The following is a 20,668-nucleotide window of genomic DNA, read 5'->3' as shown; positions in this document are numbered from 1 at the left end:
AAGTAGTCATCAAGCTATTTATCATATGTTTTGATATGTTTTTAAGTTGAGAAATATTATAAGTTAAAATGGAATCAATACCATTTTCAATATCAGATTTTTTTATTCTGCAACACACACACACACACACACACACACACACACACACACACACACTATCTCTCTTTCTCTAAGTAAACACCTTACCTTAAGATTGTTCTGAATTCAGCTTCAGAAATGATCCAAATTGGATATCTACAAATCAATAATTATGAAATTATAGTCAATTAGCTTGAAGACAAAGGTATCACTACTTGAGCAATGATTTTTAACATTTTCTACAAAAAAAAGTTGCATTTTAATCCTCTACAAGCTTTTGTTTGTTGCTTTCACCATCACAGTAAAATTTTAGCATATTTGCAAAATACATTTATAAAATCAGTAAGCACTTTTAAGTTAAAGGGATTTGATTTTTTCATTGTTTGCAAAGCCTATTGATGGCTCAGAGTCCAAATATCCTGTTATTCACCATCATTAAATTGAACTAAAAATAAACATTTTAAATAAAACAGGGTAATTGCTGCTGAGCTGGTCCCATTTTATGATACTGAACACTAGATTGGAATATATTTTAAAGAAGCCTGTATATACACCATACCCACATTGTATATACTGTGTTTGTGTGTGCACATTACATATGTATGTATACATATTGATAGTACACTAATACGTACACATACACACAAACTTGAGGGGAAAAAACAGGTAAATCTAAAACATTTCACAGAGGAAATCAAATATTTGGGTAAAATCAAATGGATTAAATTCAACATAGCTCAGGTTTTGGATAAACTGATACTTCGGTGATATTAACAACAGTAAATGCAATAAAAACTCTGTGTTAAGTCTTACAGTTTACAGAATATTTTCACATTCTTGTCCAGGTCTTTAGTACCCCTCATAACCACAAATGTTTCCTCTCAAATACTGTTAGGGTAAGCTTGGCTGAATCGACACAGAGGTAGAAAACTTGTCCCATCAAATACACATTGTGAGAATAGCCTTTCCATTTAAAATGCAGCCCATGTCATATTCCCTCATAAACAAAACATAGGTGTAAAACCTAGCTCTACATATGGCTGAAGCTCATCTTTTAGATCTTGCATCAAACACCCCTCTCCAAGAATGACAGCAGATATTAATCAGGTAATGACTCAACTTCATACATAACGATGTACCACATTAAATGTCATGAAGAAGACTCATAAACTACCTTGACTCCAGTGGGGATCCTCACTTAGTAAACTGGGAGGATAAAGGAGAGGGATAAAATTTGAGCTGAGAGTTACCAGGTAAAGATAGAGTTGTCAAGAAGGAGAGAATGCCCATTTTAGAAGGACAGGCAGGTGCAAGGTGCTGAGGCAGGACAAGTGTGGCAGTGTTGAGAAGCAGGAAGAAGGCTGTTAAAGCGGAAACAGGAATGGAGCAGTGTGTAGGGGTGCATAAAGCTGGCGAGGTCATGCAGGGCCATAGCAGGCTATGAGGAAGATGAGTTTCTATCTTACAGACTACAGGAGGCCACTGCAAGGTTTACACACAGGAGTGTGGTAGTGTGATCTTGAAGATGGTAGCTCTGGTGAGGAAAGAGAAAGTGGAGGAAGAGTGAATGTAGAAACCCAGTTGAAAGGCTATTGCTCTAGTTCAGGAAAGAAAGATAGTGCCTTGGACTAGAATATTTGCAAAATACATTGATAAAATTGGTTTGTTTTAATAAGTTTGGAGGGATAGATTATAATCTGTCTCTCTCACTTGATTGTAAGCTACATGAGGTAGAGACCTCAATTTTTACTGACCATTATATCCTCTGCCACAATACTTTGTACACAGTAGATACTCCAAAAAAATGTTTTTTGAATAAATGCATAGTACAAAAATACGAAGAAATTAGGGAGTGTACGGAACTTCATGAAGGAGTACTATTTACTGTGATAAGAATTACTAGCCAGGATCAGGTTTGCAAGTGAAATCATGTGCTTAGATTTAGACAAATTGTACTTAGATTGCTCATCAGATATACAAGTGGAGATATGAATTAGGATATTTTAAGTGTCTAAAGCTCAGAGATCTTGACTGGAGACATAAATTTGGAAGTCATAGGAATATCAGTAACACTGATGCCATGAGAGCGGATGGGGAGAAAAGAGAGCAATAATGATAACTGAATTTTTTCAAGTTTATTCATTTATATTTTGAGAGAGACAGAGATAGTGTGAGCAGGAGAGGGGCAAAGAAAGATGGAGAGAGAGAATCCCAAGTAGGCTCCAAACTGTCAGCACAGAGCCCAATGCAGGGCTTGGACTCACGAAACTGAGAGATCATGACCTGAGCCAAAACCAAGAGTTGGGCGCTCAACCGACTGAGCCGACCAGGTGTCTCCATTTTTTTAATGTTTGTTTATTTTTGAGAGAGAGAAAGAGACAGAGTGTGAGTGAGGGACGGGCAGAGAGAGAGAGAGAGAGAGAGAGAGAGAGAGAGGGAGGGAGAATCTGAAACAGGCTCCAGGTTCTGAGCTGTCAGCACAGAGCCCGACACAGGGGCTTGAACTCATGAACTATGAGATCATGACCTAAGCCAAAGTCAGATGCTCAACTGACTGAGCCACCCAGGTACCCAGGTACCCCAATGATAACAGAATTTTTGCAGACTCTTACTATGTATCAGTCACTGTTCTGTTTTGCATGTTTCAATCCAGTTAATCCTCACAATAACCCCATAAAGAGTACTCTGTTTATCATCCCATTTTAAAGATGAGAAAACCAAGGCACAAAGAAATTATAGAATTTGCCCAAATTCACAGACTTAGTAAATGGCAGAACTAGGGTATAGCAGGCAGAATTCTAAGATGGCCTCCAACATGCCCAACTCATGATGTTCACACCTTGTACAATGTCCTGTCCTGTGTAGGGAAGAACCTGTAAATGTGATGGGATATAATTCTCATGATTTAGTTATTAATGAGTTGACTCTGAGTTAATCAAAACCAAAAGGGAGAGCTTTGTGGGCCTGGCCTAATCAGTCGATCCCTTCAGAGGAAATGAGGTCCTCCCTGCCACCAGAGATTAAAAGCGTGAGAGGGCCTATGCAGGGGGCCACATGGCAGAGCATTGCAGTCAGCTTCCAAGAGCTGAGAACTGCCCTTGGCAAACAGCCATCAAGAAAATGGGGAATTCAGCCCTATAGCCACAACAAATTGAATTCTGCCAACACCAGTGAGCTCAGAAGAGACCTCAAGCCTCAGATGAGCCCTCAGTCCTAGCTAACAGCTTGAGTTCAGGCTGTTGAGACCCTGAGCAGAGGACCCAATTGAAACCCACCCAGACTTCTGACCCAGGGAACTGTAAAATACTAAATAAGGTCTGTCTTAAGCCATAAAGTTTGTATTATTTGTTGCACATCATAGAAAACTAATGCACATGATAAAATCTGAGTAGTTGGTTTACATGACCTGGGCTGTTAAAGACTTAGCTACACCTCAGAAGGTAGAAGAGGTGGGAAAATGAGAGGAGAGACTAATAACCACAGAGCCCTGAAGCAAATGCAGACATTTAAGGAATGGGCAGAGGAAAACGAACCAGCAAAGGAGATTGTAGAGAAACCAAGAAATCAGGCAAATCCAAGGGAGTATGACATTACAGAAGCAAAGGAGAAGATGTGTGCAAGGAAGGAGACTGAGTAAAAGTGTGCAGCACTACAGAGAGCAAACCAGATGAGGACTGGAGAGTGTTCGGTGGATTCAGTAAGATGCAGGAAGGTAACACTGGCTTTTCCTCTGGTCAATTAAAAAAGCAGAGTTGGCATTTTCGAACTCCATGTGTGTGTGTGTGTGTGTGTGTGTGTGTGTGTGTGTGTGTGTGTGTTTAATTAAGGGAGGAAATCATGTGATGAGTTAGGGAGAAAAAAAATATGTTTTCCAGACATATTTTTACTATTCAATATTTTCATGCAGGAGCATTATAAACCTCTCCTTAAGAACTCAGTATATTTTGTTATTTACAGCAGACCTGACAAGTTAATCAACTAAAATATTCTGTCACAAAATTGAACTTCGAGGATTGACAATTTCTTGTGACAAGGCAAGATTGCACCCAAGTAATATTCTACATACCATTTAATCTCATGAGATGACTGCTGAAAAGCAATAGAAAGAGGACAGAAAAGAGAGCATTCGATTTCTAAAACTCATTCATTTATTTTGATCATTTATATAGCCACTCTAAGGGGAAGTTATTTTTTTTCTCCTAAGAAAATTTGAAATCAGATGCGGAAGCCAAAATATAAAGAGGCATTAACTAAATCAATAAAGATCCGTTTTGACTGTAATAGAGTACAATTGAGAAGACAAAGGGTACACACAGAGGCAATTAAATTTATAGCTTTTTATGCTGCTATATTCACCCAGTGATGCTGCTTTTGGATTCTCTGTCACCAGTATTTCACTTTGGTGACTAATTTCATGGGAGGCAGAACAAGGACAATTCTCCCCTTATCCCATATAAGATAACGAAATAACAAGATTTAAACTACACTGTTGGGGCACCTGGGTGGCTCAGTCGGTTAAGCGTCCGACTTCAGCTCAGGTCACGATCTCGCGGTCCGGGAGTTCGAGCCCTGCGTCGGGCTCTGGGCTGATGGCTCAGAGCCTGGAGCCTGCTTCCGATTTTGTGTCTCCCTCTCTCTCTGCCCCTCCCCTGTTCATGCTCTGTCTCTCTCTGTCTCAAAAATAAATAAAACGTTAAAAAATTTTTTAACTAAATAAAAAAAAAATAAACGACACTGTTATTCTTATACATGGCAGGGTGGTGGGGGGAGGGGTTGGGTATACTTATCTCCAGTGAAACCCTTAGGAAAGGAAAGGAGAGTTTGTCCAAGGATCTCTGACACATAGTCAACATAGGAACAGGGTCATGTTCAATGGCTGAGCCTAAACTGAGATTTACATTTTCTATTTTGAATGATCAAGACAGATGTGCAGAGGTCCCTGGGTAGCTCAGTAGATTAAGTGTCCGACTTCAGCTCAGGTCATCTCACAGTTTGAGTCCGAGCCCTGCATCAGGCTCTCTGCTCTCAGCACAGAGGCTGCTTCAGATCCTCTGTCTCTGTCTCTCTCTCTCTACTCCTTCCCTGCTTGTACTATCTCTCTCTCTTTCTCTCTCTCTCAAAAAGTAAACTTAAAAAAATTTTTTAAGATGTGCAATGTTAGAGATACGAGTGCAGGAGGGCAGAGTCATTATGTCTTCTGGTGGCTTAGGTGAAATTTTTCTTCCCTTTGTCTCATCTGAAGCCATTTTTCCCAGATATGGTTGTGAATTCACCTGTTCCTAACACTTTACTCATGCACAGATGGTTTAGGAGGCCTGATACAATCATTGCTTACATCCCAAGATTAACATTGCTTGTGCTGTTCACTTACATTTTAAGGATCTTGAATTTGTTTTACATCCAACTTAGTATCATGTATTTGGCTCCTACTTTTAGTTGTTTATGAATGAGACAGCTCTTACTAACAGAGGTAACTTTACTAGTGAGCACATTATTACTTTCTAGTCTAAGACAAAGTTTGATTAATTAATGAGTCATGCCACCTTAATAAATGAGAGCCTTTTATCATCCTGGTATAAAAATTCTTTTAAAAAGACAATTTTTCACTCATGTGGAATTCAAGAAACAAAACAAATGAGAAAATGGGAAAAAAAAAAGAGAAAGTGAGGCAAACCAAGAAACAGACTCTTTAAAAAAAAAATGTTTATTTTTGAGAGACAGGGAGAGAGTGCAAGGGGACGGGATGCAGAGAGAGGGAGACAGAGAATCCAGACCAGACTCTTGTGCTGTTAGCACAAAGTCCAACCTAGGGCTCGGACCCATGAGCCATGAGATCATGACTTGAGCCAAAGTTGGGCACTCAACAGACTGAGCCACCCAGGAACCCCCGGGCCTGTAACTACAGAGAACAAACTGATGGTTACCAGAAGAGAGGTGGGGGGGGGGGGTGGTTAAAAAGGTGATGGGGATTAAGGAGCACACGTGTCATGATGAGCGCCAGGTGTTGTGTGGAAATACTAAATCACTATATTGTACACCAGAAACTAATATTACACTGCATGTTAACTAAGTAGAATTTAAGTTAAAACATTAAAAAAAGAAAATCTACCCATTGGTGTGATCAATTCCAGGAAATAGATCACATCTTCCTACTCTATGAGCCCTGAACCCCTAACCAAAACAAGAAGCTTGAATAGAGCTCCTATTTTAAGTTCTTCTCTTTTGATTCATGGAATTTGGAGATGAACCTTAAAATGAGGCTTGATCCTTTGTTTCTCAAAACAAAAAGGAAAACACCACACTTTTATATCTCTATGAAGATACAAAAGACAAGTATCAGAAAACGTCTCAAATTTTACTTCATATGTAAGATATCCTAGAATCGTATTGTAGTTTCCCACAGAATTGCCAACTCAATAAATTCTTGGCTGATGCTTCAGAATTTTCATCTCTAATATTCCAAAACCCTAATGGCCTTAAACTTCAAAGCCTAATCATTCAGTTGATTAATATGCCTCTTCCCAACTGGGTTGTGCACGCAACAAGTCTGAAACTTCTCCAGTATTTCCACCTTCCACAAACTGTGAGACGAGTGGCTCCTCATGATTGTCTTTTCCAACCCTAAATTCTTATAATTTTCCCCAAAGTATGTTCCTCTTAGACTACACTTACTGTATATAAATACTTCATGCTGGCTTCAATTACTTCAAGTTCTAGTACACATGCATATGCTGTTTGTTTTGATGAGCAGTGATCCTGTTATAATAAGAGTATAAACATCTCTTCCTTAACCCTGTACTGATAAACTATAGTCTCCAGACTAGGTAATTTTAAGCTTCACAGGACCTATAATAGAATATTAAAAAACAAAACAAAAACAAAAACAAACAAGAACAACAACAAACTATACTTTGGTCTGAAGTATCTTTTCAAAAGAAAGATACATGGTCCTGAAGATTTTAGGAATCCAGACTACATTCTAACTTTAAAACCCTTATATTTGCCCCCAAACTACACTGACTCTATAGATACTTAGATTTCCAGCAAAAATGAGTCCTCATAACTGTGATAGGAGCAGACACCAGAACTAGATGGCTTTGAACTATGCTTGGATATGAAAATATATCCTGTTGTACTTTGATTGTAGCTCTATTTTGGTATCAGTGGAAATGATATTTTTAAAAATCAATTTCTTCTTTTAAAAAGGGATTTCCCTTCTGCTCCAATTTTCACTTAACTTTGGGAATTTTCTATATTGGATCCCCAAATATTTCTTAACTGCTTCACAGTTAAAGTAGAAAATTTAACTTTCATGACTTGACTCTAAAACACATTACAAAGAATGTCTTAAGTGACAGCAAACTTCTTGGAGAATGTACTTACAGTTAAGGCCCAATCCATAACCATGGGTTTAGGACATTGGAAAGCTTGACAAAGAAGTAAATTTCTTAAGGCTTAGTATATATTCTTGGGCTTCATAACCAACTATAACTTTAGGTGTATCGACACATCCAAATGACACCACACGAAAGTTATTAAAAACTAGCTTTTAAATTATAAATCCTCTAGGAACACCTGGGTGGTTCAGTTGGTTCAGCATCCAGCTTCAGCTCAGGTCATGATCTCACAGTTCACGAGTTCAAGACCCATGTCAGGTTCTATGTTGACAGCTCAGAGCCTGGAGTCTGCTTCAGATTCTGTGTCTCCCTTTCTCTCTGCCCCTCCAATGCTCGCTCGCTCTCTCTCTCTCTCTCAAAAATAAATAAACATTAAAAAATGGTTTTAAATTATAAATCTTCTTTGTAGAATTCTTTCAAGTGGGAGGTAAAAAAAGGTGAGGAAGTTTACATATTTATTCATTTTAAAGAATAAGAAGTAATACACAGAAGGTATTAAGTAATTGGAAAAAAACAGGAAATTGAGTATTAAGTAGACTTTTTGAAGGGTAAATTGAAATAATTTGATATATTTTAAATAATGAACTTAATCTTTAAAATAAAAATAATAGCTATTAATTGAGAAATACTCATTTACCAACTTTTTAACATACATTATTATATTAGAAATCTTGCAAAATAGAGATTATTTTCCCACGTGAAAGGCATGGTTTCAACCACTTGCTTTAATGAACAAGACAGGTACTAACAGAATTCCCCAAGTTTCAATCCAAATTTGTTTTCAACAGTGAACTAAGTCACTCACTGTGTCATCAAATAGATGGTTCTTTGATATTAAGCAGGCTTTTCCCTACTATCACTTTTTAATGTCAAAAGAAGGGAAAAGATATTTATTAAATGCTTATTTCATATAAGAAGCATTTTCTAGATAATGCCAGTAGTCTGGGGAAAAGGAACAGGTTATTCTGCCTTACGGTTTTTTCATTTGTCTTGTTTTATCTTTGGTAAAACCTAAGGAACTGAATGCTTTTAAGGCAGCACAATGCACCTAGGTTTCCACTGTTCATCAGTAAAAGATATTCTGGAGGAAAGAGTAAGACCCACTAGACTCCAGATCAATCCAATCTTTTTTTTTCTATGTGTAGAATTGAGCAAAATGGACGTTTGACTGAAGCAATATTTTAAAACTATCAAAAGGCAGGGGTCAGCAAACTTTATATGTAAGGGCCAGATGGTAAATATTTTACGCTTGTGGACCAACAGGTCTCTGTGACAACTACACAACTCTACCATTGCAGTGGGAAAGCAGGCAAGACAATACATAAATGAATGTGGGTAGCTGTGTCCCCACAAAACTTTATTTACAAAAACCGTACATGGGCTCGATGTGTCCCCTGGCCTGTAGTTTGCTGACCCTGAAATAGGAGAAAAATAAAATATAATCATAACTTGGAAATGATGAAGTCAAGACATTTTCTCATAGTACCTTAAAAGCCTTCTCATTGTTTTGTCCAAATAGCTAGCAGCAACATTCAAGTAGAAACATTAGGTTCTGAGCTACACATTTACTCATTGGAAAAATAGGGCAACTGCTCCTCTAGCTCTTTTAGAATGTCCTTAAATGAAATATTCTCAAAGACAAAATTTTCAATGACATAGGGTGAGCTGTTAAAAACAACAGTAGTTTCATCTCCTCTTCAGTGTAAAGAATTTCACAATCTGGCATGTTTAATGATTTGTGCCTCTGAAGCAGTAGACTGAGAACATCTGTAGGTAAATTTGAACTTTCTAATTATATATTTTTTTTTCCTAAATTACCCTGGTACCCTATTTTTTCCCTATTTTACCCTTCTAAAACCTCTGAAAGAGATAATGTTATTAGTCACCTTTTATAGGTCATGAATCTGTAATTTAAAGTGACTAAGTAAATTACCAAGGTTATATAGCTACTAAACTCTAAGGCCAGGATCTGAACAATGTAGCCCTATACTTAGAGCTACTCTGTATGATTGTGCAAGTTATGGACCTCTTACAACACATAAGGGCACAGATGACATAGGTATGCTTATTGTAGAAATTTTCCACAGGCAACAATAAATTTCATGTGTCTTACAAAATCAGTATTAGGAAAATTTTTCTGATAAAAGAATATATATTTTATAAGCAACCTTTTGTAATTCACAGCAATGTGCCATATATAATAGCTTCAGTCCTATGACCTTGTTCTTTTACACTATACTAAAGGAAATCTGTACCAGGATGGCCACCTGGAAGGTTACAAAGAGTAAGGTCTTGAGGGAAGTCTGTGTTCCTAGACTGTATGTGTAACATCAGCCTCTTCCCAGCCTTTAAGTCCTGGGAATAGTTTATTACTATGAAAACGGATACAGAGGATGAAAAAGGAGAGCAGAATTAAAGATACTCTGAACATTACAGCATGATTGACTGGATATATAAACATAATATTAAGATTGGGAGATAGAGTCTTGGGAGAGAAGGAAAATGACTTATTTTTAAGGTTCAAAGCATGCAGATGATGGAGAAGTCACAGAGGAATGGAATATATGTACCCAAAGCTAAGAGAGTGGTCAGGGCTAGAGTCAGGGATATGGGTGTAATTTCCATAGAGGTGTAAGAGCTAAGGCCAAGAAAATGAGAGAACATACATGGGAAGAATCTAGGACTAGCAGCGGTGGGATCTACAAGATGAGTCAAAAAATAGAAAGAAAGTTAAAGTGTGATCAGAGAATGGATATAACAAGTTAAAAACAGGATCACTGAAGCCAAAACAAAACATGTGTTAATGAAAAGAGATTCTGGGTTTGTTTTTTTTTTTTTAGTTTTTTTAAGTTTATTTATTTATTTTTGAGACAGACAGACAGAGGCAGAGAGAAGAGAGAGGGAAAGAATCACAAGCAGACTCTGCACTGTCAGCACGGAGGCTGATGCAGGCTCCAGCCCACGAAATGTGAGACCAGGACCTGAGCCTGAATCAAGAGTCGGACCTTAACTGACCTGAGCCACCCAGGTGCCCTGTGAAAAGAGATTTTTAGGAATGTCTCCTGCTTCAAGGAGTTCCAGGAAGATGAGAACTGTGCAGAAATCACTTCAGCTCGCAGTTCAAGAGTAACTAGTGAATTCTGTAAAGTCAGTTTCAATCCAATAGTAAAGGAAGGGGCTAGAATAGGGTGAGGGATAAAGAGGTGGAAGGAGAGTATGCAGGGGCGCCTGGGTGACTCAGTCAGTTAAGTGTCCCTCTTGATTTCAGCTCAGGTCATGATCTTGCAGTTGTGAGATTGGGCTCTGGGCTGAGCATGGAGCCTGCTTGGGATTCTCTCTCTCTGTCTCTCTCTCTCTGCCCCTTCCCTGCCTGTGCACACACTCCCTCTCTCAAAAATAAACATTTAAAGAAAACAAGAAAAAGAAACAGAGGGCGCAGGCTATTTTTTTTAATCTAAAATTTAGAAGGCAGAAAAGGAGGAAGAAAGGAAAAAGATTTTTTCTTTAAAAAAAAAAAAAAAAAAACCAGGGGGCGCCTGGGTGGCGCAGTCGGTTAAGCGTCCGACTTCAGCCAGGTCACGATCTCGCGGTCCGTGAGTTCGAGCCCCGCGTCAGGCTCTGGGCTGATGGCTCAGAGCCTGGCGCCTGTTTCCAATTCTGTGTCTCCCTCTCTCTCTGCCCCTCCCCCGTTCATGCTCTGTCTCTCTCTGTCCCAAAAATAAATAAAAACGTTGAAAAAAAAAAAAAACAACAGAAGCTCATTCGAAGTTTTTGAAGTTGAAAAATATAAAAACCGGGGATAAATCATTGACACCACTGTATTTCACAGAAGACCCAAAAATCCCAAGTCACAAATCACTAGTGGATGCAAAAATAAAATCCTGTCCTGGTTCTCTTTTTTTCTAAGCAGCTTTATTGAGATATAGCTTTATTGAGATATAATTTGCATGCCATAATACTGACCCATTTTAAGTATAAAATTCAATGAGTTTTAGAAAATTACAGAGGCTTTAGTCTTACACGTCAAATAATGGACATAAGCATAAGAATGCTTAGTCTTGTTTTAGAATGCTGCAAGAACTCAGAACCTAATCATGAGAATAGAAATACAAAACAAAATAATACAGAAACACCAGTGCGGTGTGCTGCAATAACATTACAGCTTATCATGTGGAATGAGGCAAATGGCTTAAATAGTCACTTTTGTAGCCTTTACAATAGATAATTAATGAGCCACATTCTACGAATCAAGTAAGCTTTTGTTTCATAACATTAAGAATCTATCTAGATCTATAATTGACTCATAGAGTAACTATGCAGTAATATATTACTTCTGGTACATTTTGCCTCATATTGATCTCTAAGGTTTCCTTTAATTTGTTCACTTGCTTGTTTTTGGTCATACATCCCAAGGCAATTTCATACCATGCAAAGTAGTCATTGTGTTAGTTCTTTGTGTTTAACCTCAATCTTGGGTTGTGAAAACTTACTGGTGCCTACAAATAACAAACATCATACAATGATCTATCTCTTTCTGTAGTCATTTGTGAAATTCACAAATTTAGGTATCTGCACACTTTCTTTCAGAATGATTTCTAGACTTACAGCATGTTTATGCCTTACCTAAATTGAAAGAAAAGGCTCTTCAATTAAGTAAAAGGCAAACAGTACAAAAATGAAGATTAACCACGGTTTCTTCGTAACATACCTATATATGTTACCTCTCATCAGGTTATCAGACTTACAGAGATGTAAGGGAAATTGTATACTTATTTTATATTCAAAAATGTAACAGAAAAAAAAGAATCATAAAGCTAAAAACTACCCAAGCTTCTAAGTAATTAAACCTCATATCTAAAAACTTCTTCATGGGGCGCCTGGGGGGCTCAGTCGGTTGAGCGTCCGACTTCGGCTCAAGTCATGATCTCATGATGAAAGGGCGGGCCTACGCCAGCCGACTCCATCTTGTTCTGTGTCCTTCACCTTGACCACACCTCCTCCCCTCGACTCCATCTTGTTCTGTGTCCTTCACCTTGACCACACCTCCTCCCCTTGACTCCATCTTGTTCTGTGTCCTTCACCTTGACCACACCTCCTCCCCTTGACTCCATCTTGTCCTGTGTCCTTCACCTTGACCACACCTCCTCCCCTCGAGTAAACCCTCCCTCACCTGCCGGACCCTTCCCCAGGACCCCTCCCCCGCCAATCGGCTGAGGCCATAGCCATTACCTCACCAACTGCCCCCAGGCCCCAATAAAACCTTTGTCCTTTTGAAACTCGCTCTCTTTCCCTGGTATCTCACCGCTGCGTTGGTGCAGGTAGGGGATTGAGCTCGAGCTAGCTCAAATAAAGGCTCTTTGCTTTTGCATCGGACTCGGCTCCCTAGTGGTCTTTGGGGATCACGAATTCTGGGCATAACAATGACTCATGAGTTCAAGCCTCACATCAGGCATCAGGCTCTGTGTTGACAGCTTGGAGCCTGGATCCTACTTCAGATTCTGTGTCTCCCTCTCTCTCTGCCCTTCCCCCGCTTGTGCTCAGTCTCTCTCTCTCAAAAATAAATAAACATTAAAAGAAATGTTCTTAAATTTTCTCACGTTAACAGATTTAGATAAGGAAATCTACCTAAAGAAGTATATATTATATTTTTAAAACCATTTAATTGAACCCTTCATTTGAATATGTTAGCTCTTTTTCAACTACAATAGGTAGTTATTAAAACAAATCTCTCCTCCATAGAACGGACAAAGAAAAATAACAACTTTCTTATTAAACATTAGAAAGAAATACATAAGACTTACTCTAATTTCTTTCTCAAAATTTTAGTAAACATTGATTTTTTTAAAAAGCTAAAGAAAGGTAAAAAAAGCTTAAAAGTGGAAGAATATAAATCTAATTTAAATGTTTTTATCATAATGAAAAAATAAAGAATTATTCAATTACATTTTGAGACAAGATTTAATGTGTGATTTCTATAAGCATTCAGGAAATTAGACTGGCTGGGAAGAGGTGAAGTACTTTTTCAAAGCACTGACTTTATCACCTTTAGTTTTTTTGTCTGTTAAAATCCTCACAGGAGTTGACGATCACCATTAGTGTTTTCCTCCATGAAAGGAGACTATTACCACCTCAAAGGTATTTTCTGTAATCATTGTTCAACTATGTGTTGTCTTGTGAAATTGCAAATATTCTCAGGGATGATAAAACTACTGACAGATCCATTGCTTCCCTTAATCATCCAAAAATGAATTTTGGTCTTTGAAATTCTCCCGACACAGTAACTATTACCGCCTCCTTAGAGTTCCATTCCAACCACACAAAGCCCATACTGCTTGGGAATCTTTCAAGCAACTCTTTCAAATGTGAGGCTTCTTCCATTAACAATCCTCACTTTTAGATATGGTTTTGAAAGACATTATCCCAAGTCCAAGTTGTTTTCTACTCATCTCTTTTCACTGATCAACTCAGCCCACAGACATCAGTCAAGTGACTTGTGTTACAATCTTTTTGGTCTGCAATTCTGTTTTTGCTCATAAGAGTCTCGCTACCTTTTGTAAATTAGCATCAACTACTAGTTTCCAGTCGCATTCATATAGGATGGGGAAGTCATGATTTTGAAAACAAGGAAGGAAAAAACAGAAATCTGGAAATCTGAATTGATAATGTTGAATATGAGTCAATACTAATGAGAGAGGTTTTATTGCATCAGTAACCACAGAATTGCATCAGTAACCACAGAATTAAGAAGTTATGTTAAGGATAATAAAAATCATTAACAGAAAATTACTGAGCTCGTTCTATATGCCAGACGCTTCTGGATATTGCAAATACAGTGATAACCAACAGGAACAAGTCAAACACATCTTTGTTACAATTAAGCTTAAATTTTAGGGAAGGAAGATATGAAGTATGCTGCTAAAAACAGTTGCTATGAAGACTGTATTTGATCAGGACCCTATGTAGAGTCCTGTGTCCAATATTAACACATGTTTATTAACACATGTTTCTGATAATTACATATAAATTATAAATCACGTAACCTAATATCTGCTGATACATTGGTTTGAAACTGTATTCTACCTTTGGTGTACAATTTGTGTCTTAAGAACGGAGATCTGTGTCAAATACCTGCCACAAAGTACTTAGAATAGCGACATGAACAGAGCAGAGGTCAGGGAAAAAATACCTTTTTTTTTTGAAGTAAAGAGTTCTGAACACTATCACAAAGCAAACATCTTTTGTTTTGTTTTGTTTTTTCATTTGGGTTTTGGTTTTGGTTTTCTAAATCCCTGTTGCTTCCTACCGTGCACAATAGCTTACACTCTTTTTAAGTAACAGAGGTGTTGACTTTATTGTGGACATCATTTCACAATATATATGTGCATTAAATCATCACATGGGACACCTTAAAGTTACATAATGTTATATGTCAAGTGTATCTCTAAAAAGACAGGAAAAATAGTTTCAAGATGATAACAGCAGAGCATAAAACCAAGCATGGGCTCTTCTGAGCAAAGGACTTTGTGTGGTAACACAGATGTCAGACCTCTGATGTAAGCCCTGATTCTACCCCAAAACAAATCTAAAATCTGACCACTTGTCACCATTTCCATGGTTAACAACTTGGCCCATGCTATCCCCCAGGTTACTACAATGGTCTTTTAAATGAAATCCCTGCATAACATTACAAATTTAACTCTTTGAAAGTAAAAAAATAAATGCTGTACCATGTAAAATAAATTATTTTCCAGGTGTATACATCTATTCTTGTTTTTTTAAATCTAGCTTTTAAGCATTTGAGAGGGTGGAAAAATAACTGAATCATCACTGTTCCAAGGGATGAACATAAAAGTAAAAATTAAGTGCACTTAACCATACTGCTATTTTTTTTTCAAATGGAAAGTGCCAAGCCAGTCAGTTTCAAAAGGAAATAGGCTACAGGTTTACATAGAGTGTTTTATCAGCAGTTTGCTTTATGGAAGTCTGAAATTCAGTTTTCTTAAATTCAGGTATTAATTTTCACGGACTTAAATTTTTTAAAGGTGTTACTTTATATAGACATGAATATCAGAGTGTCAAGATATGGTAACTACATTATATTAAGCTTTAAAAGAGACGATACAGCCATGGGGTAATGTGTTATGCACATTTGACTACAGAAGATCAATTACTGAAAGCTTGTACTAACACATACATATGGATAAATAGATAGACATAGATATGTATATAAGTATAGATACAGGACTTGTTTTGTAGTTAAATATTTTGAGTATCACTCAGGTTATATATATATACACACACACACACACACACACACACACACACACATATGTATTCAAGGAAGAGGGCTCATTTAAGGCATAAAAATATGATATATTTTGGCACCATAAGGTTTTTCATAAACTATATAATTAACTTGAGTAAACTCTGTAATACAAAATTCCATGAGAGGAATATTTTAACCTTATGTTATATCTTAGGTGGAGGAAAGACAAAATATTCTAGCCTGTTTTGAATAAGAAGAACATAAGGAAAGTAAGAAAACAATGAAAGAAAGGAAGGACTACTGAAGCAGGAAAAGAGAGGTTTATCTGATTTTAGAACATGAAGCCTAGTGTCTCACAACAATGCTTCTTTTCTTTCCTGTCGACAAATCTGAATAACAGAATAAACCAAAACACACAGATAATGTTTGGGACTCTGCCTCTCATCTACATTTAAGTCCCTCCACACAACAGGAGGCACTTTAGAGGAAGTCTGGGGGGATATAATAATATAAACTTGCAGCTCTGTTTTGTCATCCCAAACCCAACTTCTGAGAGGAAGAGCTGAAACTTTTGCCTTCTCCTTTGACCTTGCATCGCTCTCCTTCAACCTGCCTTTGCTTCCCCATCACACTGGTAAACTCCAAGATCTCACATCCTGTCCAGGCCTTAACACTGCAGATGGCTCTCAACTCCCTCCCTGCCCTGAATGTTTTCTCATCAAGGTCAACTGCCTGATTACAAGCAACTCAAAAACATACAGATAGTTCTACTTCTGATCTTGCTTAACCTTTATGCAGTTTTATCACCTTTTATCCCCCTTTCTGTTTGGAAAAGCTTTCTTCCTCCAACTCACACCACAATTTCCTTATTTTGTTCCTATGCTTCGGTTTCCTTTGTGAGCTCTTTTGTCCATCCCTTAATGCAGACGTCCCACAGCAATCTGTCTTGGGTTTTATTTTCTTCCTATGCATATTACCTATGGGCAATTTTACTTACCTCTATGGTTTTAATGACCAGCTCTAGGCTGATAAGCCCAAATCTCAACATTGCTAGTTCAAGTCTCTTTTCTGAGATCCAGAAATAAATACAACTCCCCACTGATCAGGTTTACTGATGGTCCATAGAGATATCAAATTTAACAAATCTAAAACTGAATTCATTGCTATGTCATTACCCCTCCCCAAATGAGCCCTCTTTTTAGGTTTTCTGATTTAGTTGTAGGCACTATCTTTCATCCTGTCGCTCAAGCGAGAAACCTTGAGTACCTTCCCAGCTCCTCCCTCACTCTCAACATCATACATCCAATAACCAAGTTCTGTTGACCCTTCAGTTCAGACATCTCTTAAGTCTATCCACTTTGTCTCCATTTAAACAATCATAGCCATTTCTTCCACAGCTCACATCTATTTCTGCACCAAACTGGCTGCTTACAATTATTCCTAGATCAAATCTCGCATCCTAATTGCAGCCCATGTGACCTTTCTAAAATGTTATGCTAGTCATTTCGTTCTCCTCTTCAAAATCCTTTAACTGGTTCCCCACTGTTTCGTTCATTCATTCAGTATACTCCTTGTCTATTTACAGGCTATTATACTATGTTAGGTACTTTGTAGAGTGCCAGGGCTATGGTGACCACAAAATATTATCCAGCAAGACGCTGTTTTTCCTGCAGCAAAGATTTGGTTCTCCTGCTAACCCCAGACTTCATATTTATGGTTTCAGAACTTTACATTAATCATAATTGTTCATTCCTCTTAGTGATAATGATGCACTGACACATTATTTCTTATCCTATAAATGTTTCTGATATCTATTTCCCTGCTTTGCTTCTGTTTTAGTTCTCGATACCTTCCAGATTGAACCTGGACTTACTTTCTGTCTACTAATGGGACGTTTTGAATGCCTTAGCTTGGATGCATTCTACAATGGAGCTCCTAGAAGTTCCCCAAATTACATTTTTGCCAAGAACCCTCCACCCCCAAAGTAAATACTGCTTTGCGTTACAGCTGCTACACCCTGGCTTGGTCTCTGCATTACTGGCTTTTCTCATAAAGGGCGACAGAATTGTTTCTGCTTTCTCATATTTTTTATCATTAATTATTTTCTACTTTCAAAATACAAAGCTTTGTTCTTAACTCTTTTTACCCTCATTTTCCTTACAACATATTTATTGGTGTTGTCCAATTTTTTTTTCCTTTTTAAAACTCTTTTTTTTTTTCCTTTGGTTGTTATGATGCAGCACCATGGGTACTGTGATAGCTGTCCATTGTCTTTTCTGCCCTTACCACTGGCTTGCATATCTCCTGTCATCCATTAAAAGTAGTAGCCATTACCTAAAGTACTGACCATCATTCTATTATCTTTTATTTCTAAACGTAAATGGTTCAGTCATATACTTTGAAAGCTTCAATGATTATTTCCAGATCACTCTTGTCAGTTCCAGAACCACATGCTCACAATTCTTGAATTTCCAAATGCTGCTAGAGGTTTTCTGTGTCTGAAGCTCATGGGGCTCCTCTTCTTTAATCCCCTTCATAGCTTCTTTCTTTTCCAGTAGACTGCCTTTTGTTATTATTAGATGAGATAATATATGTAAATGGCATATCATGGATGGCACACAGTAAGGCACCACATTTATTAATCCCTTCTTCTGCATGTATCTACACTTGAAATGTTAGTAATGTTAGTGAATTTTACCTCCACTTCTCTTGGAAAGTGAATGTAAAGTAGCAATTTTCATGGAGTCTCCATCCTCTTAAATCTCACATTCCCACCCAAATGAAGCCCTTCTTTCTATAGCTTTGATGAGCACAACTTTCCAACTAGCTTCCTCCTTCTACTTTATCCTGTGCACTGATTCCAGACAAATATTCTTGTGTCACAGCCTAATTATCTGAATGGCCTGTTCAGATACATTCAATGGCCTCCCAGCATCCGTTGAACACTAATTTTGAGATTATGAAGGCACAGGGGCGCCTGGGTGGCGCAGTCGGTTAAGCGTCCGACTTCAGCCAGGTCACGATCTCACGGTCCGGGAGTTCCAGCCCCGCGTCAGGCTCTGGGCTGATGGCTCAGAGCCTGGAGCCTGTTTCCGATTCTGTGTCTCCCTCTCTCTCTGCCTCTCCCCCGTTCATGCTCTGTCTCTCTCTGTCCCAAAAATAAATAAACGTTGAAAAAAAAAGAGATTATGAAGGCACAGAAAGATACTCATATCCCTTTTGGTGAGCCTAAGTATTCAACTCAGAGTCCTGGATTACTAGGTGATAGAAAACATCCTATAGGTTATAAAGTGAATCTTCAAAACATACAGCACTTGAACAAGCATTACATACCTCCCTTCTATTCCATTTCTTCTCTAATGTTAATTCTAGAATGGATTTTAGTTACTTATTCTCTGGCTTTAAATGCCTCACATTACAATTAAAATTCCTGTTTCAGGTACTTGACAATGGAATTCATATATCACAAAGTGAATGCAACAGAAAGTAGGACCATGACTGTGGACAAATGAGATATGATTGTTTCAATCAAGGAAATAACATTCTTATTGCTTTTGACTCATACTATATAAATTTATGCAACATTTTTAAAGTAAACTCTACCCCCAATGTAGGGCTTGAACTCACAAACCCAAGATCCAGAGTCATGGGCTCTACTGAAATGTATACAAATTTATATAAAATCAATTTTTCCTTATAATCCAGATACGTGAAGGTAGTTTAGAAACAACTCTGTTTAGACTCACTCGAATAATTCACAGCTCTATATAACATCGACATTATATTATTCTACAAATAAAACAGAATTAGAAATATGCTTACATGAAAAGTAAGAGGTAAAGCCAAAATTAATATTCTAATTTCAAGCTATTCAGGCTTCCTTCTTCTCGGGCAAATTTACTTTAACATATAAAAGTATAAGCATGATTGCCTGGGAAAGTTAAGGAGTCAGGATCCCTTCAAGCAGACGGCATAGTCTTCCTCTGACCTTTATGACATGATTCCTCCCAAATTGCTGGGTATTTATCCCACATTGTCTTATTTAGAAAAGCATCTACTCCCTCAGCATTGCTGCCAAAGTGTTGAGAAGACTAACGGAATGTATACAACGAAGTCTAAGATAAAGGAGAAAAACCTCAAATGAAGAGGAAAACATTTATTTATTTTCCAAATGAATTACATTGCTTTGTCTCCCACTGCTCCCATCAGCTTTACTGATGCTGGGGAGGCCACTCCCCAAAGGAAAGACTCTCCTCTCCTAACCACAACCATCTCCTCCACATTCACACCTTTCCTCTGCATAAGCAGCTACAGGGCAGAGGGAGAAGATAAGGAACATTAAATTGTTTTTGCAACAACTAAAAATCTTTATACAATTGTTATGATTAAGTAATTGGTAGTATCAAATAATAACAATGGATCATATATTTTATTTTCAGTCAGCTATGCTTGAAATCCACCACCCACCCCAAGCTGATTTTGAATTATAATGGGCCATTCTCCTCCTGGACAATGCTATAAGCCACCACAGCCCAGAGGGGCCCATCTTGCATGTTCAAATGCAGCTCAGGTGTTCACAAAAATAGCAATACAGGGGCGCCTGGGTGGCGCAGTCGGTTGAGCGTCTGACTTCAGCCAGGTCACGATCTCGCGGTCCGTGAGTTCGAGCCCCGCGTCGGGCTCTGGGCTGATGGCTCGGAGCCTGGAGCCTGCTTCCGATTCTGTGTCTCCCTCTCTCTCTGCCCCTCCCCGGTTCATGCTCTGTCTCTCTCTGTCCCAAAAATAAATAAACGTTGAAAAAAAAATTTTTTTAAAAAAAACAAAAATAGCAATACAAATCTTGATCACTTATTAATATTATCATTAATGAATACCAAATTGAGGGTTTTCTGCAACAACATACATTAAATATTCTAAGTTTCTTAAT

The 20,668-nt window shown here is 37.9% G+C and overlaps 1 protein-coding gene across 4 annotated transcripts in view; it reads right to left on the bottom strand.

The window, feature by feature from the left end:
* CNTN1 (contactin 1) overlaps positions 1 to 20,668 on the bottom strand; it is a 367,620-nt gene that overhangs the window by 281,965 nt on the left and 64,987 nt on the right. For 3 of the 4 annotated variants that reach the window (XM_011283870.3, XM_003988561.5, XM_011283872.3), the window contains exon 2: positions 187 to 234. The exons of the other annotated variant lie outside the window; for it this stretch is intronic. The gene's annotated coding sequence lies outside the window, so the exon portion shown is untranslated. The remainder of the gene's footprint in view (positions 1 to 186; positions 235 to 20,668) is intronic. 4 annotated transcript variants of the gene reach the window in all.

This window comes from Felis catus, chromosome B4 (assembly GCF_018350175.1).
Source record: "Felis catus isolate Fca126 chromosome B4, F.catus_Fca126_mat1.0, whole genome shotgun sequence".
Taxonomy (NCBI): Eukaryota; Metazoa; Chordata; class Mammalia; order Carnivora; family Felidae; genus Felis; species Felis catus.
This window is presented reverse-complemented; position numbering and strand designations above follow the sequence as displayed.